Source organism: Nomascus leucogenys, chromosome 4 (genome assembly GCF_006542625.1).
Source record: "Nomascus leucogenys isolate Asia chromosome 4, Asia_NLE_v1, whole genome shotgun sequence".
Classification (NCBI taxonomy): domain Eukaryota; kingdom Metazoa; phylum Chordata; class Mammalia; order Primates; family Hylobatidae; genus Nomascus; species Nomascus leucogenys.
In genome coordinates this window covers 100508265-100536129 of record NC_044384.1, presented here as the reverse complement: position 1 = coordinate 100536129, position 27865 = coordinate 100508265, and the positions used below count along the sequence as shown (strand labels likewise).

Here is a 27865-nt window from a genome sequence, read left to right as displayed (position 1 = left end):
ACACAGATGGTCATGTTTCTCAGTGGATCCTGAGTGGGCAGAACTGTGCCTGGACTGTGGCTGGGAAAAGCTGGAGCCAGGTTACAAGGCCTCTTTAAAATCTTCAGTCAGACTGAGGTCTGCAGGTCTGCCTCCAGAGGTATAGACAGATGTATCTCCCAGCAGGTCCCTGGATGGGTAGGACTTCTCCTGCACTGCAGTTGGGAGGGGCTAGAATTGGATTTGCAGGCTACTTTAAGATTTGCAGTGAGATCAAGATCTATAGGTATGCTTCCAGGGGTATACATGGGAGTGGGGGCCATCCTCCTTTTGGTACAGAGAAAAGAAGGTTCTAGTCTTTGTATATAATAACGTTAAATGAAAATACTGCTTCCTACTTATAAGTCAGGTAAGGAAGTGCTCAAATTTCTCTCTCCTTGTCTAGACCTTCCCAGTTTCCATGGATCATCATCTATCCAGGACCATTATCTGCCATGTCCATTATCAGACAGTGTTCAGACATGCATTGTTTGAACATGTGCAACAAATGTCTGCTAAGTCATACAAGGAAGACTCAAATAAGTCTGTGCCCATAGAACTGCTCTATTTTGACTTCCAGTTCCCACTATCTGTAGCCTCAGTAGACAATTGGATTTGTCTGTATATTATTTCTGCTGCAAAACATAATTCATCAAATAATGAGCCAGAGTGAAGAAAGTCAGTTCAGGATGACTCTTGTTTATGCAGGAGTGAGAAATTAACAACAGGAGTCTTTAACACAGATCCCAGTATTGGTACCTTAGGTCCCAAGTATTTTCTGCTGTAGGATTGGAAAACAAATCTGTATTCTCTTCCCATCTTTTTTTCTTCTGCTCCTCTTCCAAAAAGGATGATATGAAAGAATGGTTGCTGGCCAGGTGCAGTGGCTCACGCCTGTAATCCCAGCACTTTGGGAGGCTGAAGGCAGGCAGACCACGAGGTCAGGAGATCAAGATCATTCTGGCTAACACGGTGAAACCCTGTCTCTACTAAAAAATACAAAAAAAAAAAAAAATTAGCCAAGCCTGGTGGCGGGTGCCTGTAGTCCCAGCTACTGGGGAGGCTGAGGCAGGAGAATGGCATGAACCCAGGAGGCGGAGCTTGCAGTGAGCTGAGATCACGCCACTGCACTCCAGCCTGGGCAACAGAGCAAGACTCTGTCTCAAAAAAAAAAATGGTTGCTGAAAGAGTAGACAAACATAGTCGTAATAAGGTCTGCTACCTTCAACTTTGTTACCTTTTGTTAAGTCAGCTTTGTTAGCTGACTTAAAAGAATAAGGCAATCTAAGAGAGACAGAAAAAGAGAACCCCTATGAACTAGTGAATCAAATAAGAAAGAGATAAAAAAATAAATTATACAACTGGTGGTTCAGAAAATGAGGTGTACTCAAATAATGGGCATGTTGCATGCCATCTAAAATGGTTTGTCTTTTTTTCCTAGTGATTCTTGGTCATTGGCAAGTTCCACTTTTACATTTAAACTACAAATCCTACATAATTCCATCAATAATATCTTAATTACTACCTGTTTTAATAATAATGCCAGTATACATTTGTTTAGTACTCTGTCTACTTTCAGGGCCCTTCTGGATATATAATCAGTTTGAAACCTCATACTAACCCTGTGTAATCAGTCAGGCTTTATCATTTTACAGAGGAGGATATGGCCACACCCTGGTTAAGTAGGTGACCCAGCAAGTTGATAACATTTCTTGGAAGAGTAAGATAGTGCTAGTAATCATAGTTTGATTTCAAAATTAATTTTTTTAATCTGTGATGATTCAAAACAAAGCAACAATAACCAAAAATGCTAGAGATAGATACCATATCACAGGCTTTATAGAACATGTTACTTTTAAAATGTTATGCTTCTTTATAATCAGCATTTAGTTTTTATTGCTGTTGGGCTATCATACTTCTTATTAACCAATAATATAGGCATAAATTAGATCAAAAATAGCATTAATATTTCTATTAGTTAAAATTTAGGCATTCTTTTTGTTTTAGAGGCAAACTATAGGAAAAATTTGGACGTTTCTAATCTAAAGGTAACCCCTCATAGAAATAAATGCAGGATGTATAATTATTCCCCACAAAGGTACAGGTAAGAACACAAACCATATAGTTCAAAAGTGGCTTTAAAATAGCATTTAAAAATCAGAAGCCAAGAGCAAAGCATAGGAGAAAGCCTATCCATATCAGTTACAACAGTAAGTGTAATTAAGATGAAAAAATATGTAAGATATAAATTCTTGGCCGGGCACAGTGGTTCACACCTGTAATCCCAGCACTTTGGGAGGCCGAGACAGGCAGATCACCTGAGGTCAGGAGTTCCAGACCAGCGTGGCCAACATGGTGAAACCCCCTCTCTACTAAAAATACAAAAATTAGTTCAGCGTGGTGGTGCATGCCTGTAGTCCCAAATACTCAGGAGGCTGAAGCAAGAGAATCACTTGAACCTGGGAGGCAGAGGTTGCAGTAAGCCGAGATCATGCCACTGCACTCCAACCTGAGTGACAGAGAGAGACTCCATCTCAAAAAAAAAAAAAAAAAAAAAAAAAAAAAAAACTCAAAATAGTAAAAAAAAGTCTCAAAATAGTCAACAAACAAAATCCATCTATATGATATTAATAAGAGATTCACAAAGACTAAAAGTAAACAGGCTAAGTATAATCAAATACAAATAATGAAAACAAATGTCACAATATTAATGATAAAGTATAAGGTGAAAGATATGAAATGGGTGTGTCATGTCAGGAGTATCAGGGTTTGATGGAAAGAGAACATACACCCACTGTAAAGTTAAATTCAGTTTCTTATTTCATCATCCAAGAACACATGATCTCATGGCAAGCAAAGTGGCCTTTCAGGGTTGGCACAAACATGGCATGTGACATCACCACTCCTTCAGCCTCAGAATCCCTAACAGGACCAGCCCCTGATTGCCTGATCTCTGCAAAGTAGAGGGTTGCTCTTTGCTACCCATTAAATTCAATGTTCACACCCCCATTCTGGAGGAATGCCGTTCATGCACTTCTGTTTAAAGGAACGCTGACCAAATTCAGCTTTAACATACCCACCTTCTTAGCTGGGAAGAGAAAGCAGAGCCAGAGCTGGGGGACCTTGAAAGAGTCTCTGCCTCCAGCTCTTTACTGTTCTAGAAAGCCCATTTCTTTTCTTCACAGGGATAGAAGAGTCATTTCATGCCAGTCCATGGTGGAATTTATAGTGAAGATCTAATTGTCATGAACATAACGTATATAATAATGTTGACTTAAAGTTACAGTCAACTTATTAGAAATAAAAAGCAAAGACAAAAGTATAGTAAAAAGATATTTTCACTTGCTTTTTGACAGATATGAACACAGAAATAAGTACAAAAAGAATTTGGATAAAGTTGATGTAACAGATAATAAAGGCATCATCGAGCACTCACCATGGGCTGTTATTTTCTCTCTTTTACAGATGAGGAAACAAGGCACAGAGTGGGGAGGAACGTGCCTAAGCAGCCTGGTTAATAGACCATGCTTTTAACCACTTGCTCTCTTACCTTTAAATAGGATGAGCATAACTTAGTCTAAACCAGAACACTGTGATAGTCAAAGGGAGTGGTAGTGATGTCAGGACAACAGGTGTAGAGTATTCCATCTCACCAGGCCATATTGTCCTCCCAGCTGTAAACACATTTTTTTGTGTTTACAAACAGAACACATCTTTTCCATTGCTTGTGAAACATTTACAAAAATTGTTCATAGGAAAAACTTCTGTAATTTTCATAAGGCAGAAATTGCATAGCCCTTACTCTCTGATCCCAGTGCAATTATTATACAATGCATCATACCAGTCATCCAAAGGTGGAGTACCATAGTCATCCTGATATCAAAAAAGTATTTGACAAAGGTCAACCTTCATTCTCAATTATTTAACAATTTCAAGTTAGTAAACTAAGAATGTTATTCATTGCCATTTGCCCTCCTTCTCAATTATTTAACAATTTCGAGTAAACTAAGAATGTTATTCATTGCCATTAGGGGGCCTAATGGATATCATAGATCTCCCTAGCTGAGATCAAAACAAATAAAAATGTAGATGTAAAGCAGGTATAGATACAAATAGACATACAATGTAGACTAGCATAAATATAAATATCTAATGTGTGCATACATGTAAGTAGTGTGGATAGAAGTGCTACCTTTGCCTGTAATACCAGCACTTTGGGAAGCCAAGGGGGCAGGAGGATTACTTGAGTCCAGGAGTTCAGGACCAGCCTGGGCAACATAGTGAGGATCCCCATCTCTACAAAAAATAAAAAATTAGCCGGGCTTGGTGGTGCATGCCTGTAGTCCTAGCTCTTTTGGAGGCTGAGGTCAGACGATTGCTTGAGCCTGGGAGTTCAAGGCTGCAGTGAGCCATGATTATGGCACTGCACTCAGCTTGAGCAACAGAACGAGACCTTGTCTCAAAAAAAAACAAGGGCCAGCGGGCGTGGTGTCTCACGCCTGTAATCCCAGCACTTTGGGAGGCCGAGGCAGGCGGATCATTTGAGGTCAGGAGTTCAAGACCAGCCCGGCCAACATGGCAAAACCCCATCTCTACCAAAAATACAAACATTAGCCAGGCATGGTGGCCGGCACCTGTAATCCCAGCTACTCTCGAGGCTGAGGCAGGAGAATCACTTGAACTCACAAAGCGGAGGTTGCGGTGAGCCAAGATCACGCCACTGTGCTCCAGCCTGGGTGACAGCTCGAGACCCTGTCTCAAAAAAAAAAAAAAAAAAAAAAACACACACACACACAAGTGCCACCTTCGTTAGCAACAAAACTTGAATTTGAGGTCATGATTTAGATTTATGAGCCATGTGGACTTGTGTGTTAGTTTTCTGTGGCTTCTGTAGCAAATTATCACAAATTTGGTGGCTTAAAACAACAGAAATTCGTTCTCACAGTTTTGGAAGCCAGAAGTCTGAAATCAAGATGTCAGCACAACTGCACTCGCTTTGGAGGTTGTAGGGGAGAATGTATTGTTTGTCTCTTCCAACTTCTGGCTGTCAACATGCCTGGATGGGACCACATCACTCCTGTCTGCTTCTTTTTCACATTATTGTCTTCTCTTCTGTTTGTCTTAAATCTCCCTCTGCCTTTGTCCTATAAGGATATTTGTCATTGGATTTAGGGCCCACCCAGATAATCCAGGATAATCTCCTTATCTCAAAATCCTTAATTTAATTACATCTGCAAAGACCCTTTTTCCAAATAAGGTAACATTCACAGGTTCTGGGGATTAAAATAAGGACATATCTTTGTGAGGGCTACCATTCAACCCATTACAACTTGTGATTAACATGAACCCTTAACTAGAAAGACCTTTAAAATCAGTGTCAATGTGGAGCCTTGTGGTGGAGAGATTGTGTGCTCTCTGCAAGGAGATTAGTCCAAAGGAGGGAAGAGGCAGAACTGAGATGTTCATGCACAGGTCGTTCTAGATGCGCTGACCAGAGAAGTTACTACTTCTCCCAGTAAGGTGAGTGAATGGGCAGAAAGGCCCTCAGTGTTACAGAAACCTGGAAGGAGGAGTAAAAATAAATGTTTCTGCTAAATTGCTATAATTACATGTATATACACATACAGGCTATTTGTCTTTATTTTAATTGACTATTAAACATGTACAAGTTGTAAAATAAGAAATAGTTTAAATTTTTTAAAAATTATACTTTAAGTTCTAGGGTACATGTGCACAACGTGCAGGTTTGTTACATATGTATACATGTGCCATGTTGGTGTGCTGCACCCGTTAACTCGTCATTTATATTAGGTATATCTCCTAATGCTTTCCCTCCCCCCTCCTCCCACCCCACAACAGGCCCTGGTGTGTGATGTTCCCCTTCCTGTGTCTAAGTGTTCTCATTGTTCAATTCCCACCTATGAGTGAGAACATGCGGTGTTTGGTTTTTTGTTCTTGCGATAGTTTGCTGAGAATGATGGTTTCCAGCTTCATCCATGTCCCTACAAAGGACATGAACTCATCCTTTTTCATGGCTGCATAGTATTCCATGGTGTATATGAGAAATGGTTGAAATTTTTATAAATAAAAAGGTAATTTTTAATGTATTTCCTTTTAACTGCTGTAAGAACCTTATTCAGAAAGGCATAATAGCCTATTTAATAACATATAAACAGTATATTTATTGTAGATTCAAAACATGAGAAAGTTATGGAGGAAAACAAATGATAACCACAAAATTCAGGATAGTGATTACCTCTGAGGAGTTCCTGAAAGAGAAGGTTGCAGGATTGAAGAAGAACTTCAGAGGTGATAGAATGTTTTTTTTCTAACAGGAGCAGTGAGTACACAGGTGTTCATGATACCAGTACTTTATCAGTAGAAGGCTTGTTAAAACACAGTGCTGGATGGCACTCCGTGGGATGTCTAATGTAGTAGATTGGGATGGGGCCCAAGAATTTCCATTTCTAACAAGTTCACTGTTGATGCCAGTTCTGCTGGTCTGAGGACAGCACTTCTTATACATTTTATAAATTATCTTTTGTATCCATTCACTGTTGTTAAAAAAAATTTTTGTAGAAAGAGTGTAAAACGCAAAGTCTGTTTCTTTAACTCCCTGCTCTGGGATAAGGGTGGATTTGCTTTTACTTAGTAGTCACAGAGAGGTAGGTGCCTTCCCAGTAGAGCTAGCATAGTTAAAGGTACCAATTCCAGAGTTAAACTGCCTATGTTTGAATCTTGACCCCACCATATTATAGTTTGTATGACCTCGGGCAAGGGTTTTAATCTCTCTATCCCTCAGTTTTCTCATCTTTAACAATATCTATCTTGTTGGGTTGCAGTGAAGATCAAATGAGTCAATATAGGTAAAGGCTTTGGTATGGTACCTGGCCGATTAGGAAGGGCCACTTGCTGCTATTAGGTTGGTGCAAAAGTAATTGTGGTTTTTGCCATATTACTCTAAGGTATTAGACTTATTCCCTGGGGGTTTCCATCCTGGAGGTGCTATTGAGTGTATTTATTCCTTGCTCTCCAGAGAGGACCTCCTGCCATAGTCAGGTTCCCCATAAGAAGCCGCTGGTCTTTCTTTGCCTCTAGCTGCTTCTTTTCTTGCTAATAGAGAAATAGGTACTTGGAGGAAGTAGTATTCTTTGAAACCTTCGTATTTCACCTTGAAGTTTTTCTGATTGATTATTATAATATATTTGGCTTTTAAACCAACTGAGAAGTGGAAACTCCTCCAAATGGTGTAATGAGAGGTTTTGATCTTTATTGCCCTGGATGTTAAGCCATAGTGAAGATTGTGATAATATTTCTCCTGCTAACAGGTGCTCTCTAAAATTTTCAAGGAGTTACTTACTTGATTTTTCAGTCAGTTCCAAAAAAGCTTTTATAGACAGAAGCAGAATTGTTTCTCCAGCTCTGTAACTCATGCTTTTAATTTCTGCTGAATTGGTGGTGTGCCTTCAGTGAGAACTTGATCAGCGAACAGCCCATTCCTATTTCCTCTCTGAGTACAGTTTTTATACTAATCCTGGCTCACAGACAAATATATGCATCTGGGTTCCTCATTGACATCTGGCTAACTTAAGTCTGGCTATCCCCTTTAAGGCATGAACCCTAATTCCCAGACTTTCTCCATCTGCCACTTCCTGTGTGGCCCTTTGTATACTTGAAATAAAATGAATTAAAGGAGTTAATTTCTACCTTTGAGTATTGATTAGACATTGATTAAGCATTGTCCTCTGATATGAAATTAAATACTTGAGGAAATCAAATCTGCTTTGTGAAAGTATAAACATTTTTATTTACATATTCATGGTTGATTGCATGTGCCTAACATTGTAAAAATTAAGTGTATACTAATCCATTCTTTGGTTTCTGGGTGTATTAAAGTGTGAAGGAATGGTGAGATACCAGTGGCATTTTTACTCATTCTCATCAAGAGTGAGAAGAAGAGCTATCTTGAAATGGTTGGGGGTGGGGCAGGAAGAGTGAGGGGAAGAGGAATAGTAGGAGGGACTTTGGGCTGTACATCAGGGAGCTGAGACTCAGATCCCTATAGGGTCTAAATGGTATGTATCCTTTTCTCCTCTAGACTTCTAAAATTCCTTTTACCTTTAATATTCTCTAATTAAAGACATCATCCAAACCTTCAAGGAGTTAATGGTCTCATTGGGAAAACCAAACATAAATTAATTATAATACAAGATAAATAATACAAGATAAATAAACGATAAAATAGATGTAAAAATAAAGTTTCACAAGAATAAACACGAAGGAGCAGTTTATACCAGGCTCCTACTCATTCTTAGAGTAGGAGGTTATACATAAGCAAGGGTTATAGATTGGAATGCCTCACACAGCAGTGGGGTAGGGTTGGAGACATTGTATAAACTCATGTCTAGCTTAATATAGGCACATACAGTTACATATTAAAAGATTTTAAATATGTTCATGTACATACGTTAGTATACACACAAATATTTCCTCACTTTGTCAGCTGAGAGGGCCTACAGGAAACACTCCAATTGCAATGACCATACCTAGAGCCTAGATCTTGGTTTCTAATATCATTTTCAAACAAAAAAATATAGGCCAGGGGTGGTGTCTCATGCCTGTAATTCCAGCACTTTGGGAGGCCAAGGTGGGCAGATCACCTGAGGCCAGGAGTTCGAGACAGCCTGGCCAACATGGCAAAACCCCGTCTCTACTAAAAATAACAAAAATTAGCTGGCCAAGGTGGCAGGTGCCTGTAATCCCAGCTACTCGGGAGGCTGAGGCAGGAGAATCACTTGAACCTGGGAGGCAGAAATTGCAGTGAGCCAATATCGTGCCATTGCACTCCAGCCTGGGCAACAAGAGCAAAAGTCTGCTTTGAAACAAAAAAAAAAGAAAAAAAAAACAGGGCTCTTTAGATAAATGGCTGAGTCTAGGACTAGAGTAGGTAATATACAAAATGATCCTGGAGCAGAAAGTGCCAGAAAGCAAAGACGTGCTCAAAATTTTTTTTTAAATTTTAGAAGATCCACAGTGGTGGGAGTATATCAAAGGAACATTGAAGCCAAGTGAAAGAACTTCCAATGGCCAAAATTGGAACAATTTTAGCAAAAAAAAAAAATATATATATATATAGAATTTTAACCCAAAGTATAAGATAAGTATCCGTGAGTCGATACTTGAATAAATATGATAGAATAAATAACTGAGGGAGAAGAAACAAATCTCTTATGTAGAAGAATTTCAAGTAACGTATGTATATAGATAACCACCAAGGAGGTGGAGCATAATTCCCCACTCCTTAAGTGTGACATGTGCGTACTGAACTCTTTCTAAAGAGAACAGTGTGGAAAGGGGGCTGAGGGAAACTACAGTAAAGAAACCTGACAAGCACTACTTCAACCAGATGATCAGGGATAACATCAGCAGGCATAAGTCATGCTGATAGCATGTACCCTTGATATGATATGATGAGACTGAGACTTCATCTCTGTGATCTTCCTCCTCAAAACACATTACTTCTAATCATGGAAAAAATATGGGAGCAATCCCAGTTGAAAACTCTACAAAATACCTGATTATTACTTCTCAAAACTGTCAATTTTACCTAAAATGAGAAAAGTTTGAGAAACTGTCACAGTCAAGAGAAACCTAAAGAGACATGATACCTCAGTGTAATATGATACCTGGATGAGATCTTGGAGCAGAAAAAAGATATTAGGTTAAAACTAAGAAAATCTGAAAAATTTGAATAAAGTATGGACTTAACTAATAATAAATTATCAGTATTGGTTCATTAATTATGACAAATGTACCATAAAATAAAGATAAAGTATTAATAATAGGAGAAATTGGGTGCAGGATATGTGGGACCTCTATAATATCTTCACAATTTTTCTGTGACTCTAAAACTCTTATAAAGAGTGCAAATAAATAGGAAAAGAATGTCCAACATTCTTTCTGTACTAAGGAGCAGAGGTCCCTTTCTTAAATATAATGGTCAAGTAGGCATTTAATAAGTAGCCTGCAAGCACCAAGTAATGAACTCTATAAAGATCAAACAAAATGTACGTTCAGAGTTTCCATTGTATATTTTGAGGCTTTGCTTTCTTGTTCTAAGATAGTAAAGCTTCTAAGTGTCAGCTAACTGCATGCTCTCTCTCTCAGGGTAACTGATATGACTTGGCTCTGTGTCCCCACCCAAATCTCATCTTATAGCTCCCATAATTCCCATGTGTTGTGGGAGGGACCTGGTGGGAGATAATTGAATCATGGGGGTGGGTCTTTCCCATGCTGTTCTCATGATAGTGAATGGGTCTCATGAGATCTGATCATTTTAAAAAAAGGAAGCTTCTCTGCTCAAGCCCTTTTTTTTGCTTGCTGCATACATGTAAGATGTGATTTGCTCCTCCTTGCCTTCCACTATGATTGTGAGGCCTCCCCAGCCATGTGTAACTGTGACTCCAGTTAAACCTCTTTCTTTTGTATATTGCCTAGTTTTGGGTATGTCTTTATCAGCAGTGTGAAAATGGACTAATACAATAAATTTGTACCAGTAGAGTCGGGCACTGCTGAAAAGATACCTAAAAATATGGAAGCAACTTTGGAACTGGGTAACAGGCAGAGGAACAGTTTGGAGGGCTCAGAAGAAGACAGGAAAATGTGGGAAAGTTTGAAACTTCCTGTAGACTTGTTGAATGGCTGTGCTCAAAATGCTGATAGTGATATGGACAATAAGGTCCAGGTTGAGTTGGTATCAGATGGAAATTAGGAACTTGTTGGTAACTGGAGTAAAGATGACTTTTGTTATGTTTTAGCAAAGAGACCAGCAGCATTTTGCCCCTGTGATAGAGAGTTGTGGAACATTGAACTTGAGAGAGATAATTTAGGGTATCTAGTGGAGGAAATTTCTAAGCAGCAAAGCATTCAAGAGGTGACTTGGGTGCTGTTAAAGGCATTCAGTTTTATAAGGGAAGCAGAGCACAAAAGCTTGGAAAATTCGCAGCCTAACAATGCGATAGAAAAGAAAATCCCATTCTCTGAGGAGAAATTCAAGCTGGCTGCATAAACTTGCATAAGTAATGAGGAGCCAAATGTTAATCCCCAAGACAATGGGAAAAATGTCTCCAGGGCATGTCAGAGATCTTCACGGCAGCCCCTCCCATCACAGGCCTGGAGGCCTAGGAGGAAAAAGTGGTTTCGTTGGCCAGGTCCAGAGTCCCCCATGCTGTGTGCAGCCTAGGGCACCTAGCCTTGGTGCTCTGCATCTCAGCTGCTCCAGCTGTGGCTGAAAGGGGCCAAGGTAGAGCTTGGGCCGTGGCTTCAAAGGATGCAAGCCTCAAGCCTTGGCAGCTTCCACATGGTGTTGAGCCTGCCAGTGCACAGAAGTCAAGAATTGGGGTTTGGGAACCTCCACCTAGATTTCAGAGGATGTATGGAAATGCCTGGATGCCCAGGCAGAAGTTTGCTTCAGGGGCAGGGCTCTCATGGAGAACCTCTGCTAGGGCAGTGCAGAAGGGAAATGTAGGTTCAGAGCCCCCACACAGAGTCCCTACTGGGGCACTGCCTAGTGGAGCTGTGAGAAGAGGGCCACCATCCTCCAGACCCTAGAATGGTAGATCCACAGACAGCTTGCACCCTGCTCCTGGAAAAGCCACAGACGCTCGACACCAGCCTGTGAAAGCAGCCAGGAGAGGGGCTATACCCTGCAAAGCCACAGGAGTGGAGCTGCTCAAGACTATGGGAACCTGCCTCTTGCATCAGCATGACCTGGATGTGAGACATGAAGTCAAAGGACATCATTTTGGAGCTGTAAGATTTGACTGCCTTGCTGGATTTCAGACTTGCATGGGGCCTGTAGCCCCTTTGTTTTGGCCAAAGTCTCCCATTTGGAATGGCTGTATTTACCCAAAGCCTGTACCCCCATTATGTCTAGGAAGTAACTAACTTGCTTGTGATTTTACAGACTTATAGGTGGAAGGGACTTGCCTTGGCACAGATGAGACCTTGGACTGTGGACTTTTGAGTTAATGCTAAAACGAGTTGAGACTTTGGGGGACTGTTGGGATGGCATGGTTGGTTTTGAAATGTGAAGATATGAGATTTTGGAGGAGCCAGGGGTAGAATGATATGGTTTGGCTCTGTGTCCCCACCCAAATCTCATCTTGTAGCTCTCATAATTCCCACATACTGTGGGAGGGACCTGTTGGGAGATGATTGAATCATGGGGGCAGGTCTTTCTTGTGCTGTTCTCATGAGTGGGTCTCTTGAGATCTGATGGTTTTAAAATATGGGAGTTTCTCTGCGCAAGCTTTTTTTTTTTTTTTTTTTTTTTGCCTGCTTCCATGCTTGTAAGATATGACTTGCTCCTCCTTGCCTTCCACCATGATTGTGAGGCCTCCCCAGCCACATGAAACTGTGAGTCCAATTAACCTCCTTCTTTTGTAAGTTGCCCAGTTTGGGCATATCTTTATCAGCAGCGTGAAAACAGACTAATACAGTGACTGTAGTACAGAATGATTTCTCAAGATGTGCCTTCATGTAATATGATTGTGGTAGAGAACGTGGGCAGGGTGGGCCTTAGTGACTTATAAGCTATTAGAGGAAAGAGCTAGACTCAGGATGAACAATGGAGCCTTCCTTTCTTTATCTGTTCTCTAGAAAAATGCTCAGCATAGTCTTTTGTGCTCCTTTATTTCATTTGTATTTTAAACTATTTTCATTTTTTAAAATTTCTTCATGAGATGCCCTCATATCTTGGAGACACATTAGTACCAAGTGGAAAGCAGAGAATTAATGTTATTCTAAGAGTAAATGAAGTTTATTAAATATGCTAAACATTGTAAGGCTAAAACAATGTTACTTATTTAAGTAGGTTTCACTGAAGACAGCATAGTAATTGTTTTTTAAAATGATGTAGGTTTTATTTTATTTCTACAAATGTATGAGGTACATGAGGAATTTCGTTACATGTATATAATGCATAGTGGTCAAGTCAGGGTATTTAGGGTGTCCACCACGCAAGTACAATACATTTTCGTTAAATATGGTGAATCTACTCAACTCTCAAACACTGAATTTTGTCCTCCTTACTGTGTGTTTGTATCCTTTAATCCAGTTGTCTTCATCAGCTTCCTCCCTGCTACTTACTCTTCCCAGCTTCTGTTATTTATCTTTCCATTCTCTGCATCCATGTGATCAAATTTTTTAGTTCCCACATGTAAGTGAGAATGTCTTTTCATGCCTCATTTCATTTAAAACAATGACCTCTGGTTCTATCCATGTTACTAAAGGTAACATGATTTTATTCTTTTCAATGGCTGAATAGTATTTTGTTTCAGGGGATGTGGGGGTGTGGGTGTGTGTATCGCATTTTCTTTTCTTATCTGTTCATCCATTGAACACTTAGATTGATTCCATATCTTTGCTATTGTGAATAGTGCTGCAATAAACATGTGAGTTCAGATATCCCTTTGATATACTGATTTCTTTTTCTTTGGGTAGACAGTCAGTAGTGGGATTGCTGGATCAAATGGTAATTCTGTTTTTAGTTTTTTGAGAAATCTCCCTACTGCTTTCCATAGTGCTTGTACTAGTTTACATTCCCACCAGTAGTGTATAAGAGTTCCCTTTTCTCTGCATCCATGCAAACATCTGTTATTTTCTTCTTTTTCTGACTGGGATAAGATGATAGCTCATTGTGGTTTTGATTTACATTTGCCTGATGATTAGTGATGTTGAACATTTTTACATTTATCTGTTGACCATTTGTATGTCTTCTTTTGAGAAATTCTGTTCAGATTCTTTGCCCACTATTTTTTTTTTATTTCAATAGCTTTTAGGGTACAGGTGGTTTTGGGTCACATGGATGAATTGTATAGTGGTGAAGTCAGATTTTTGTGCACCCATCACCCAAGTAGTGTACATTGTATCCAATGTGTAGATTTTTTATTCCTCATCTCTCTCTCACCCTCCCCTTTCTGAGTCTCTAAAGTTCATTATATCACTCCTTATGCCTTTGCATACCAAAGCTTAGGTCCCACTTATAAGTAAGAACATACAGTATTTGGTTTCTCATTCCTGAGTTACTTCACTTACAATAAGGGCTTTAGCTCCATCCAAGTTTCTGCAAAAGACATTATTTCATTTCTTTTTTAGCCAAGTAGTATTCCATGGTGTATATATAACTACATTTTCTTTACCCACTCATTGGTTTATGGGCACTTAGGTTGGTTCCATATCTTTGCAGTTGTTAATTGTACTGCAGTAAACTTACATATGCAAGTGTCTTTTTGGTATATTGACTTCTTTTCCTCTGGGTAAATACCCAGTTGTGGAATTGCTTGATGAAATGGTAGATCTACTTTTAGTTCTTTAAGAAATCCCCCCCATCATCTGGGAAGTGAGGAACGCCTCTGCCCGGCCACCCATCGTCTGGGAAGTGAGGAGCGCCTCTGCCCGGCCGCCCCGTCTGGGAAGCGAGGAGCGCCTCTGCCCGGCCGCCCCATCTGGGAAGTGAGGAGCGCCTCTGCCCAGCCATCCATCGTCTGAGAAGTGAGGAGCGCCTCTGCCCGGCCACCCATCGTCTGAGAAGTGAGGAGCGCCTCTGCCCGGCCACCCATCATCTGGGAAGTGAGGAGCGCCTCTGCCCGGCCGCCCTGTCTGGGAAGAAGTGAGGAGCGCCTCTGCCCGGGCGCCCCGTCTGGGAAGAAGTGAGGAGCGCCTCTGCCCAGGCGCCCCGTCTGGGAAGAAGTGAGGAGCGCCTCTGCCCAGCCGCCCCGTCTGGGAAGTGAGGAGCGTGTCTGCCCGGCTGCCCCGTCTGGGAAGTGAGGAGCGCCTCTGCCCGGCCACCCATCGTCTGAGAAGTGAGGAGCGCCTCTGCCCAGCCACCCATCGTCTGAGAAGTGAGGAGCGCCTCTGCCCGGCCACCCATCATCTGGGAAGTGAGGAGCACCTCTGCCCGGGCGCCCCGTCTGGGAAGAAGTGAGGAGCGCCTCTGCCCGGGCGCCCCGTCTGGGAAGAAGTGAGGAGCGCCTCTGCCCGGGCGCCCCGTCTGGGAAGAAGTGAGGAGCGCCTCTGCCCGGCCGCTCCGTCTGGGAAGTGAGGAGCGTGTCTGCCCGGCCGCCCCATCTGGGAAGTGAGGAGTGCCTCTGCCCGGCCACCCCGTCTGGGAAGTGAGGAGCGCCTCTGCCCGGCCGCCCCGTCTGGGAAGTGAGGAGTGCCTCTGCCAGGCCTCCCCGTCTGGGAAGTGAGGAGCGCCTCTGCCAGGCCTCCCCATCTGGGAAGTGAGGAACGCCTCTGCCCAGCTGCCTATCGTCTGGGAAGTGAGGAGCGCCTCTGCCCGGCCGCCCCGTCTGGGAAGAAGTGAGGAGTGCCTCTGCCCAGCCGCCCTGTCTGGGAAGAAGTGAGGAGTGCCTCTGCCCGGCCGCCCCATCTGGGAAGTGAGGAGCGCCTCTGCCCGGCTGCCCCGTCTGGGAAGAAGTGAGGAACGCCTCTGCCCGGCCGCCCCTTCTGGGAAGAAGTGAGGAGCGCCTCTGCCCGGCTGCCCTGTCTGGGAAGAAGTGAGGAGCGCCTCTGCCCGGCCACCCCATCTGGGAAGTGAGGAGCGCCTCTGCCCGGCTGCCCCATCTGGGAAGAAGTGAGGAGCACCTCTGGCCAGCTGCCCCGTCTGGGAAGAAGTGAGGAGCGCCTCTGCCCGGCCGCCCCGTCTGGGAAGTGAGGAGCGCCTCTGCCCGGCCGCCCCGTCTGGGAAGTGAGGAGCACCTCTGCCCAGCCACCCATCATCTGGGAAGTGAGGAGCGCATCTGCCTGGCCGCCCCGTCTGGGAAATAAGGAGCGCCTCTGCCCAGCTGCCCCATCTGGGAAGAAGTGAGGAGCACCTCTGGCCAGCCGCCCCGTCTGGGAAGAAGTGAGGAGCGCCTCTGCCCGGCCGCCCCGTCTGGGAAGTGAGGAGCGCCTCTGCCTGGCCACCCCGTCTGGGAAGTGAGGAGTGCCTCTGCCTGGCCGCCCCGTCTGGGATGTGGGGAGCGCCTCTGCCTGACCGCCCCGTCTGGGAGGTCTACCATGGAGGCCAGAAGCAATGTGGGGGCTGGACGTAGTGGCTCACGCCTGTAGTCCCAGCACTGTGGGAGGCCGAGGCGGGTTGATCACTTCAGGCTAGGAGTTCGAGACCAGCCTGGCCAACATGGCAAAACATATGAAAAATACAACAGACAAACCAACCAACCAACCCAGTGACAGCAAAACAGGTCTACCCTGGAGTCATACTCTAATTTTTTCTATTTTCCTCCCTTTCTGATCCTTTATCCCACTTTCTTTTTCTTCCTCTTCCTTCTCCTTCTTCTTTGTCAAATAGAGGATTGAGTTGTTATCATTGATCCATATAAAGTCCCTCTCTCATTTATTTTCTTTGATTCCCACTCCCCATTTCTATTCCCCGTCTTCCCATGTGCAACCTTCCTAATATGTTTGATACGCAAAAAAAAAAAAAAAAAAAAGAAATCCCCATACTGTTTTCCATAGAAGTTGTACTAATCCCACCAGCAGTGTATAAGTGTTCCCTTTTCACCACATTCCAGAAAGGCTTTCAATAGGTGCACCCACATGGAGCTCACATGGGAGAAGCCTCAAATGTGTCTGCAGTGGTGATGAGGGGGAAAAGATGTATCCTTCTCAGGACCCTTCACAAGCGCAAGGGCTTTCTGACTGTTGGGGTATAGCCACAGACTTTCCCCACTAAGCCCAGCACTTCAACTGTGCCTCTGCTGAAGGAAACTTCCCACCATTGGAAAGATCTGAGACTCAAGGCCTGCCATCTGGATTCTTTTGTCCCATAGGGTATTCCCTTGATGTGATGTACTCCCCCTTTCCTTAAGAGTAGGAGTCCCTTAGAGCCAGATTGCTGTGAATGCTACTGCTCTCTTGGTCTAACTGCCCAGTGGGGCTGCCATACTGCAGGCTGGTGCTGATGAACCTATGCAAGAGATCCAGTGATATGACCTGTCCTCAAGTCTCCCACCAGCAGCTATCAGCACCAGCTCTGATAGGGGTGGCAGAGGAGTGATGTAAACTCTGTGAGATTCTTTGGTTATAAGTAGCCTTAGTGTGTTGACTTTCTCAGATGCCAGTTATAGTAGTAATGAACTGGTCACTAGGACAGACTCAGGATCTCCTGATTAGCCAGGGTGGTGCAGGCAATGGTAATACCTGAGGTAACATACAAGTTTTCTCCTTTCTGGACACAGTGTTATTCTATCTGCAGATTCTGCAATGAACTGTGTCATTTGGCCTCCCAGCTAGGAGATGGCACTAGGAAAAGAGCACCACCTGCTGTAGTAGCAGTGGGATTTGTGCTTGCCTTATGTTACCCAGGAGAGGTATTCTGGTTTCTCAGGTGAGGGGTGGGGCTAGAGAGCTCCCAAAAGTTTCTGTTCTTTGTGTTATGCCACCAGGGTGGGTGGAGGGACAAATCTAGGTGGGAGCTGGGTCAGGTAGGTCCACACCCTGGCTCTCCACTTGCAGGGCAAGCACTGGCCTCTATGGAGATCACAGAGATCTCTGTGGAGATCACCACCTCTGCGGGTGGTTTACTGGCCACTGAGGTAATGTTCCATGGAGGAAGGTTGCTGCCTCTGCTGCACAGAAGAGATTGCAGAGGGAATGGAAAGTAGTAGGTGAGAGTAAGCCCCACGCAGCTCTCACACAGTTGGCAAGGCAGGTCTCACACCTGCAGTGATCCATTAGTAGCAGCTAGCTAAGTTCCAGGCTGTCTACACTCAGAACTCGAAACTGCCCCAGGCTATAAATCTTCCCCGTGGAGACAGCAATCAGGGCTTTCATGCTACACCCCTCCCAGTCCACTCCCACAAAGCTGGGGCACCTGGCTCCTGCATTCCTAGCTATAGCACACTTCCCACTTGTACCCTGGTTCTGGGCAAGGGAGTTTATCTGCACTCAAGATTATATCACAAATTTCAGTTGGGAGCTTCTGTTAACCTGAGACTACTGCCTGAGTTAGCTAGCAGACTTCTGTGAGGTCCCCTGTGATGTAGAATGAGGAATGGCTTCCCTTGGTCCAAGCTGGAGACTGGGAATGCTCACAAGGCTCTTTCCCTGCTGCTCCTACTTTTATATTCTTCACCACTCCCTAAATCAGTTCCAGTGCTGGGTAGGATTAAGGCCTTCCCCTGTGGGCTGAATTGCCGGGTTCCCAGTGGTGGTGTATATCCTGGAGGCAGTGTCTCCCCCTCTCACACTCTGGGGATTTGGTGTCAATTATACCTGCCTCATGATATAATTTGCAACTTGCCACTTCTTTTAAAGGGTCTGTGGTTTCTTTAAGCTTTCCTGTTCAGTTCTTGTGTTGCTTCTTGAAAAAAAGTTCAGTGTGAATCTCTACATACTATTGTCTTTCCAAGTGGAAGAGACATGCTGACACTACCTCCAATCTGCCATCTTGGGAGGAAAAAACACACAAAAACTCTTTGCCCACTTTTTATGGGATTATTAGTTTGTTTTTCCTGCTGAGTTGTTTGAGTTCCTTGTCTACTCTGAATATTAGTCCCTTGTTGTATAGGTAGTTTAGAAATATTAGTCCCTTGTTGTACAAGTAGTTTGGAAATATTTTTCCCATTCAACAGGTTGTCTGTTTACTCAGGTTTGCTTCTGGTTTGCTAGAGTAAACAGACAACCTGTTGAAAGGGAAAAATATTTCCACACTACTTACAGAACATCCCCTTTTGCTGTGAAGAAGCTTTTTAGTTTAATATACTACCAGTTGTTTATTTTTGTTTTTGTTGCCTTTTGAGATCTTAGTCATAAACTTTTTGCCTAGAGCAATGTCCAGCAGTGTTTTCCCTAGGTTTTCAAATTTCTATTATGTTTATAGTTTCAGGTCTTATGTTTAAGTCTTTAATCCATTATGAGTTGATTTTTTTGGTATATGGTGAGAAATAGGGGTCCTGTTGCATTCTTCTGCTTGTTCCAAAAAAAAATTGAAGAGGACAGAACTCTCTAACTCATCCTACAAGATCATCGCCACCCTGATAGCAAAACCAGGCAATAACTCCACAAGAAAAAAAGAAAACTAACAGGTCAATATCCCTGATAAACACAGATGCCAATGCTTCACAATTCAGCCCACAGAGGAAGGCCTTAACCCCACCCAGCACTGGAACTATTTAGGGAGTGGTGAAGAATTAAAAAAGTAGGAGCAGCAGAGAAAGAACTTTGTGAGCATTCCCAGTCTTCAGCTTGGACCAAGGGAAACCATTCCTCATTCTACATCACAGGAGACCTCACAGAAGTCTGCTAGCTAACTCAGGCAGCAGTCACAGGTTGAGAGAAGCTCCCAACTGAAATTTGTGATATAATCTTGAGTGGGGATGAATTCTCTTGGCCAGAACCAGGGGCAAATGGGAAGTGTGCAGTAGCTACAAGTGCAGGAGTCAGGTGCCCAGCCTTGTGGTCATTCCCAGTCTCCAGCTAGAACCAAGGGAAGCCATTCCTCATTCTCCATCACAGGGGACTTCACAGAAGTCTACTAGCTAACTCGGGCTAACTCATCCAACTTGGATACTTGTTAGTTTTTTTCTCTTGCCCGATTGCTCTGGCTAGGACTTTCAGTACAGTATTGAATAGGAATGGTGAAGGTGGATAACTTTGTCTTGTTCCAGTTCTTAGAGGATAGGCTTTCAGATATTTCCCTATTCAGTGTGATGGTAGTTACAGGTTTGTTGTATGTGGCCTTTATTATTTTCAGATATGCTCTTTCTATGCCTAGTTTTGTGAGAGTTTTTATCATGAAGGGATGTTGAATTTTATCAAATTTTCCTCTACATTTGTTGAGATAATCATATGATTTTTGTCCTTTATTCTGTTGATTTCATGTATCATGTTTATTGATTTACTTATGTTGAACCATTTTTGAATCCCTGGTATAAATGCAACTTGATCATAATGTATTAACTTTTTGATTGGCTCTTAGATTGGGTTTGCTAGTATTTTGTTTAGGATGTTAGCATCTGTGTTTACCAGGGATATTGGTGTATAGTTTTTGTTGTTATTGTTGCGTTCTTGCCTGGTTTTAGTATCAGAGTAGTGATGATCTTGTAGGATAAGTTAGAGAGAATTCTGTCCTCTTCAATTTTTGAAGTAGTTTCAAGACAATTCGTATTAGTTCTTTTTGTGTTTGGTAGAATTTGGCTGTGTATCCATCTGGTTCTGGGCTTTTCTTTCTGAGGAGGCTTTTTAATTACTGATATAATCTTGCTATGCATTATTGGTCTGTTCAGGGTTTTTCTTTCTTTCCAATTCAGTCTTGATAGGTTGTACGTTTCCAGGAATTTATTTCTCTAGGTGTTTCAGTCTGTCAGCATATAGTTGTTTATAATAGTCTCTAATGATTCTTTGCATTTCTGTAGTATCAATTGTAATGTCTTCTTTGTTTTTTCTGATTTTGTTTATTTGGGGCTTCTCTCTCTTTTTTTGTTTTCTTGGTTAGTCTAGCTAGCAGTTTATCAGTTTTGTTTATCTTTTTGAAGAACCGACTTTTCATTTTGTTGATCCTTTGTTTTGTTTTTCTTCAGTCTCTATTTCATTTTGCTCTTTTCTTCTGCTAGTTTTGGGTTTCATTTGTTCTTGCTTTTTTAGTTCCTTGAGATACATTGTTAGATTGTTAATTTGTAATCTATCAACTATTTTATGTAGGCATTTATTACTATAAAATTCCCTCTTAGCACTGCTTTTACTATGTCCTACAAGTTTTGGTATGTTGTGTTCCTGTTTTCGTTTATTTTGAGATTTTTTTAAATTTCCGTCTTAATGTCTTTGTTGATCCAATGGTCATTGAGGAGTATGTTGTTTAATTTCTATGTATTTATATAGTTTCCAAAGTTCCTCTTGGCTTTGATTTCTAGTTTTATTCCATTGTGATTTGAGAAGATACTTGATATGATTTTGATTTTTTAAGTGAGTTGAGGCTTGTTTCATGGCCTAACATTTGGTCTATCCTGGAGAATGTTCTTTGTGCTGATGAAAAGAATATATATTCTGCAGTTGTTGGGTAGGATGTTCTGAAATGTCAGCTCCATTGGGTCTAAAGTGCAACTTAAATCCAATGTTTCTTTGTTGATTTTTTTGTCTAGATTATCTGTGTGATGCTGAGAGTGGAATGTTGAAGTCCCCAAATATTATTGTTTTGCAGTTTATCTCTCTCTTTAGTTTTAATGAATCCAGGTGTTCCAATGTTGGTTACATATATATTTAGAATTTTGTATCATCTTGCTGGATTGATCCCTTTATCATTATATAATGACCTTCTTTGTTTCTTTTTACTGTTCTTGACTTAAAGTCTGTTTTCTCTAGTATAAATATAGCTATCCCTACTCGCTTTTGGTTTCTATTTGCAGAGAATATCTTGTTTTCATTTCTTTATTTTCATTTTCAGTCTGTATGTGTCTTTACTGCTAAGGTGAATTTCTTTTTTTTTTTTTTTTTTGAGACAGAGTCTCGCTCTGTCACCAAGCTGGAGTGCAGTGGTGTGATCTCGGTTCACTGCAACCTCTGCCTTCTGAGTTCAAGTGATTCTCTTGCCTCAGCCTCCCGAGTAGCTGGGATTACAGGCACGCGTCACCACACCCAGCTAATTTTTTTGTATTTTTAGTAGAGACAGAGTTTCACCATGTTGGCCAGGATGGTCTCAATCTCTTGACCTCATGATCCACCCACCTTGGCCTCCCAAAGTGCTGGGATTACAGGCATGAGCCACTGCGCCTGGCCCGAGTTTTTTGTAAACAGCAAATAGTCAGATTGTGGGTTTTTAAAAATCCATTCAACCATTCTGTATCTGCAAAGTGGAAAATTTAATCTATTTATGATCAGTGTCATTATTGATAATGTGGTGCTTTGTTTCTGTCATTTATTAATTGTTTTCTGATTTTTTTATATAATTTGGTTCCTTTTTCTTTTACTGGTTGTTGTGATTTGCTGGACTTCTGCAGTGGTACCATTTGAGTTCTTTCTCTTTCTCCGTGTGATTACTTTGCCAAAGAGATTTATACTTTTGTGTGTTTTCTTTTCTTTTTTTCTTTTTTTGAGACAGAGTCTTGCTCTGTCACCCAGGCTGGAGTGCAGTGGTGAGATCTCGGCTCACTGCAGCCTCCACTTTCTGGGTTCGAGTGATTCTCCTGCCACAGCCTCCCAAGTAGCTGGGATTACAGATGCGTGTTGTCGCACTCAGCTATTTTTTTTGTATTTTTAGTAGAGATGGGGTTTCACTATGTTGACCAGGCTAGTCTCAAACTCCTGACCTCAGGTGATCTGCCCACCTCGGCCTCCCAAAGTTCTGGGATTACAGGCCTGAGCCACTATGCCTGGCCATTTTGTGTGTTTTCATCTTGGTAAATGTCATCCTTTCACTTCCAGGTTTAGGACTCTCATGAGAATTTTTTTGTAGGGCCAGTCCAGGGGCAGTGAATCCCCTTAGCATTTGCTTGTCTGGAAAAGATTTTATTTCTCTTTCACTTATGAAGGATAATTTTGCGTGTATAGCATTCTTAGCTGTCAGATTTTTTTGTCTTTTTTTCTTCGTTTTTTTTTTTTGAGACAAGGTCTCACTGTGTCACCCAGGTGGGAGTGCAGTGGTGTAAATACAGCTCACTGCAGCCTCAACTTCCCAGGCTCAAGCAATCTTCCTGCCTCAGCCTCTCATATTGCTAAGACTTCAGGCACACTTTACCATGCCCAGCTAATTTTTTTTTTTTCGAAGATTGGTTCTTGTCATGCTGCGTAGGCTGTTCTCAAACTCCTGGACTCAAGTAGGCCTCCTGCCTCAGCCTCCCAAAGTGCTGTGATTACAGGCATGAGCCACTGCATTTGGCCAGACGTTTTTCTTTTAGTTATTTAAATATATTACCCCATTCTCTTCTGGCCTGTGAATATGTGAATAGATGATTATCTCTTGCTTTTTTTGGGATTTGCTCTTCATCTTTGATTTTAGGCAGTCTAACTATAATGTGCTGTGGAGACGACCGTTTTGCATTGTATTTTCCTGGGGATTGCTGAGTCTCTTGTATCTGAAATGTCTAAATCTCTTGCTAGATGTGAGGTGTTTTCATTTATTGTTTGGTTAAATACATTTTCCAATCCTGTCTTTGTCTCTTTGAACTTGTTGATAATTTTAATATTTAATTGTCACAAAGGCTTTGCTCAGTCTTTTTTATTCCTTTTTCTTTATTTTTGTCTGACAGGATTATTTCAAAAGATTTATATTCATGTTCTGAGATTCTTCTGCCTATTCTAGTCTATTGCAGAAGCTTTCAACTGTAATTTGTAGTTCTTATAGTGAATTCTTCAATTGCAGAATTTCTATCTGGTACTTTAAAAAACTATGTCTTTGGTAAATTTCTCATTCATATCCTGAATTGTTTTTCTGAATTCGCTTGTATCTCACTGAGCTTCTGTAAAATCAAAATTTTGAATTCTTTATCTGGGATTTCAAAAATTTCTTGGATTAAGATCTATTTTTGGATACTTATTATGTTCCTTTGGAAGTGTCATATTTCCTTGCTTTTTCATGTTTCCTGTGTCATTACATTGAAATCTGTGTATCTGGAGTAACAGTCACTTCTTCCTGTTTTTGATTTTACTTTAGTAGGGAAAGACCTTTTCCTAAAGTTGTATCTATGGTGTTGGTTGGGTAGGGTACTTTGGCTTTGACTCTGGTGTGTGCAGTGGTGTCATCTCTCTGTGATTTCTTTGGCTGTAAACAGCATTAGTGGCATCTGTGATTTCCTAGATAGGTTACGGTACAGTTGTTAGTTAAGGCTGTGGGGAAGTTGTGCTGGGGACTAGGATGCCAGGTGGGCCAGTGATAGTGTCACTGGGCAGCGTACACTGGCAGCCATGTTGGCAATTATTTGTGGTCAGTTGGTGGGCCTCCACATGGCTTGCTCAGATGCTGGTAGTGGCAGTGGTGGATTGTACAAGTGGGCAGATTCTCAGATTCCTGGGCAGCTACATGGCATGAGTGATAGCAGTAGCGGTAGTGGGAGAACTCCCTGGGTCCTGAGTGATGAGCGTTGATGTTGGTGGTGGCTCTGATGGGCTGGGTAGCCCAATCTCCAGGAACTCAGGTGGCATGTGCAGGCAGGTGCCAGATGAGGTGATAGCAGCCAGGAGCTTAGGCCCCCAGGAGAAGTACTCAAGTGCCCAAAGTGGTTGGGTTGGGTATTTGCCAGGACCCTGGTCTGTGTTCTCTGTCACAGAGCAGAGAGTGAAGCTGGACTAGGTAGGCTTGTGCTCAGACCTTCGAATGGTGAGAACAGCACCAGCCATCATGGACAGGGCATTCCGCAGGCCCCAGGTGGAGTGCTCAGGTGAGGGGTGTTAGCAGCTGTGCTAACACCCTGTCACAATAGAGGGTGGGGTCATTGTCGGTGACCAGAGCCTGGGCCAGCAGGTGGGAATGCACATTCCTCACACCCTAGTCCCAATGGGGCTTGCTCCCTGGCCCTGGCAGGGGTAGCCCACCTCAGCTGCAGGAGCCCCACCCAGCTGGTGATCAAGTCCCAGTGGCATATTTTACCCCACTTGCATCCCAGTCTCCATTCTGGTGGCACTCGCTTCTCAGCACCAGCAGCTTCACCCCATGCCTTGCTTGCTTCTTAGCTCTGGCTGTAGGTATGCTTCCACAGCATACTCCCCAGTCCCAGTAGCGACAGCTTGAGTTTCTGTCATGCCTCAGTCCTGGCACTACTGGGCTGCAGGACAGCAAGCAGTCTGCCAAAGGCTATGTTTGAAAATGATGCCTTGCACCTCACACACTTCAGGGATGAGATGTCAGGGGAAGTTGGAGAAGCGAATAGACCCAAGAAAGTTATCCACCTCTTGGTGAACCTGCTTCTGCACCTTGCACACCTGCAGAGCTGCTTAACCACAGGTGCTTTTCACTCTGTTCTCTTCACCTCCTTGTTCTGGGATTCAGGGACAATTCTTTGAACACGGTTTGCGAAGTGACAAAACCCCGCAGGGAAGAGCAGACAGGTCTGGCCTCATTTTCCCGCTTCCAGGATGTCCCAACATCTTCCTAGGGATCTCCCAACATCTTCCTAGGGATCTCCCACTACACGTCAAAGAGTGACAGAGACTGCAACAGAGCCACTTGGGCCTCTTAGAGCAGAGGATACAGAGCAGTGGGGTTTCTTTTGAATGTAATATTATTATTTATCATTCACTGACAGGTCATTTGTAGCTTCACCAAAAAAAAAAAACAGGGAAAGGGAGGGATGGATCTAGTTAGACTGTGACTAATACAATCTGTGTGCATTTCTGTGGGTTTGAAAACCCACTTGCTCTTTATACTAATTCAAACTAAGGAATTGTGAGTAAGAATAGCTTTAGAAGGTACACATTCAGGCTGTGCGTAGTGGCTCATGCCTGTAATCCTAGCACTTTGGGAGGCTGAGGCAGGCGGATCACTTGAGGTCAGGGGTTCAAGACCAGCCTGGGCAACATGGTGAAAGCCTGTCTCTACTAAAAATACAAAAATTAGCCAGGTGTGGCAGCGGGTGCCTGTAATCCCAGCTACTCAGGAGGCTGAGGCATGAGAATCGCTTGAAACCAGGGAGGTGGAGGTTGCAGTGACCTGAAGTCGTGCCATTGCACTCCAGCCTGGGCAACAGAGGGAGACTCCGACTCAATAAAAGAAAAAAAAAGAAAAAGAAGGTGCACATCTATCACCACAGAATGAGGTTTAAGTATTTAGAAAGAAATTTTACCTAAATATGCCTTTAATAACTACATCAGGGATAACATGAGGATGAGTAAGATAGGCATGAAATGATGAAGACTTTTATGGGGTTCGGACTAAAGAGAATAATTTTAAAAACTGAACAATTAGCCCAGGTGTGGTGGCTCATGACTGTAATCTTAGCATTTTGAGAGGCTAAGGTGGGAGGATCGCTTGAGTCCAGGAGTTTGAGACCAGCCTGGGCAACATGGTGAAACCTTATCTCTACAAAAAAAAAAAAAAAGACAAAAATTAGCTCAGCATGGTGTTGTGTGCCTGTGGCCCCAGGTACTCTGGAGACTGAGGTAGGGGGATCACCTGAGCCTGGGGAGGTGAAGGTGGCAGTGAGCAGTGATTGTACCACTGCACTCCAGCCTGGGCGACAGTGAGACCCTGTATAGATCAGTCAATAGATAGAAAGAAAGAATTCATTGTTAACAGCATATAGTATTTGAAAGCAAGTGTTGTATTAAGAGAATAAAAAGAGGCATTGATAACTGAAGGTAAATTGATGCCTTTGTAACAATAACTTGGCAGTTCTGCAAAGCTAAATCTTTTTTATAGCCAGTCATGAGTAGACTGCAAAATTTCGAGACTTCACTCTTTGCAGTCTGCAAATGAATCTGCATGACATTTGATTTCAAATAGTCTTTCCTTTGGAGCTACCAGGAGTTTCTTTCAAGCATATTTCCAGCCACTGGTGCTCCCATCCTCCTTGACTCAAATAGGCACAAATATGGCCATTCATTTTTCCTTTACTTTCCCCAGAAATGTGATTGTTTTCACTGCTCTTTTACTGTTTTCCTCTTAAGATAGATCTAGTAATGATTTCATAAGATGACCATAATGCAGAATGTTTTCCTCAATATCTGCCTTTAGTGTAATGTAATTCTGATGCAGAGTGATGGCAAAGTTTTAATTAGCAACATTTAAGCTATAAGAACCAATTGACCTTGGCAATTATTCCATTTACTTATTCAACAAATATTATATTAAGCACTTATTATGTGCTACAAGTTTTGCTACATGGTGGAGATGATTAGCAAGACACAGTCCTTATCATCTAAGGACTTGCAGTCGGGTGAAGTGACAAATAGGTGCCCTGAAATATAATAGGTATTCTTCTGGAAATCAGAATTCAGTGAACACTCAAAAGAAGTAGTGGTCAGGTCTAAATTAGGGATGTTGAGAATGGAAAATAATAGAGCAAGCTGGAAAGGATTCATAGGAAAGGCAATATTGAACTGAATCCTTTAAAAAAAAAAGAGGGGGAAAGAAAGGCAAGAAATACAATTAATAAAGTAGAGTCTTTGTAGGCTTTTTCAATGTAAAAGAGATCTGGAGAGGTAAGAGAGGACCCTGATGAGACTGCCTTAAATGACTTGATGAAAAGTTTGAACCCTAACCTGTGACGGGCGTTAAGAAAGGTGGCCATATGACCAAATTGACATTCTGGAAAGCAAGATGTGTAAAAGGCCTGTTAGAAGATTATTATACTGGTCCAGAAGAGAGATGATAATGACCAAACCAAGACAATGAAGAGGAGAAGTCAAATGTGAGATTTTATGATTGCAAAATCTGTAGGATATGGTGAATGCTGGAAGGGTATAGTGAACTACTGAGTTCCTCTCAGTGAGAGGGCATCTCTGGGTACAGCCAGGTTGGGGAGAAATGAATTTTCTTGGCCATGTAGATCAGGAGCTTGGGATAAGTCTGGGTTGGAGACAATGCTTTGGAGCTTGGCAGCCTCTGGTAGTGGTTGCAGCTATGGGAATGGGTGAGATTGCCCAGGAAGGCTTGTAGAGTAAGAAGGAAATGGGCTGAAGGCAGAGCTGTGAAGGTCACAAATAGGTAAGAGGTATGCAAGGGGAGAGGAATGGCAGGAACAGGCTGTCAGTTGTCTAGCAAATGAATTGTATGTGTTGGGTGGAGGGATAGATGCGAGTGAAGTAATACAGATTGCCACTGTTGGTATGACTAACAAAGCTCCAGCTCCACCATACCACCATGGTACCAGTGAGTATTTTATTGGAGAAAAACTGAAATTACCACATCCAGTAG

General features: G+C 42.5%; 1 protein-coding gene and 1 long non-coding RNA gene across 6 annotated transcripts in view; both read left to right on the top strand.

Annotated features, from left to right (window-relative positions):
• The window catches only part of DOCK3 (dedicator of cytokinesis 3), a 653304-nt gene that overhangs the window by 450885 nt on the left and 174554 nt on the right, over window positions 1–27865 (top strand). The window lies entirely within an intron of this gene.
• Window positions 1732–25920, top strand: LOC115834794. The gene is made up of 3 exons (XR_004029747.1): window positions 1732–1746; window positions 17389–17393; window positions 25848–25920. It is a non-coding gene; the product is annotated as an uncharacterized LOC115834794 (long non-coding RNA).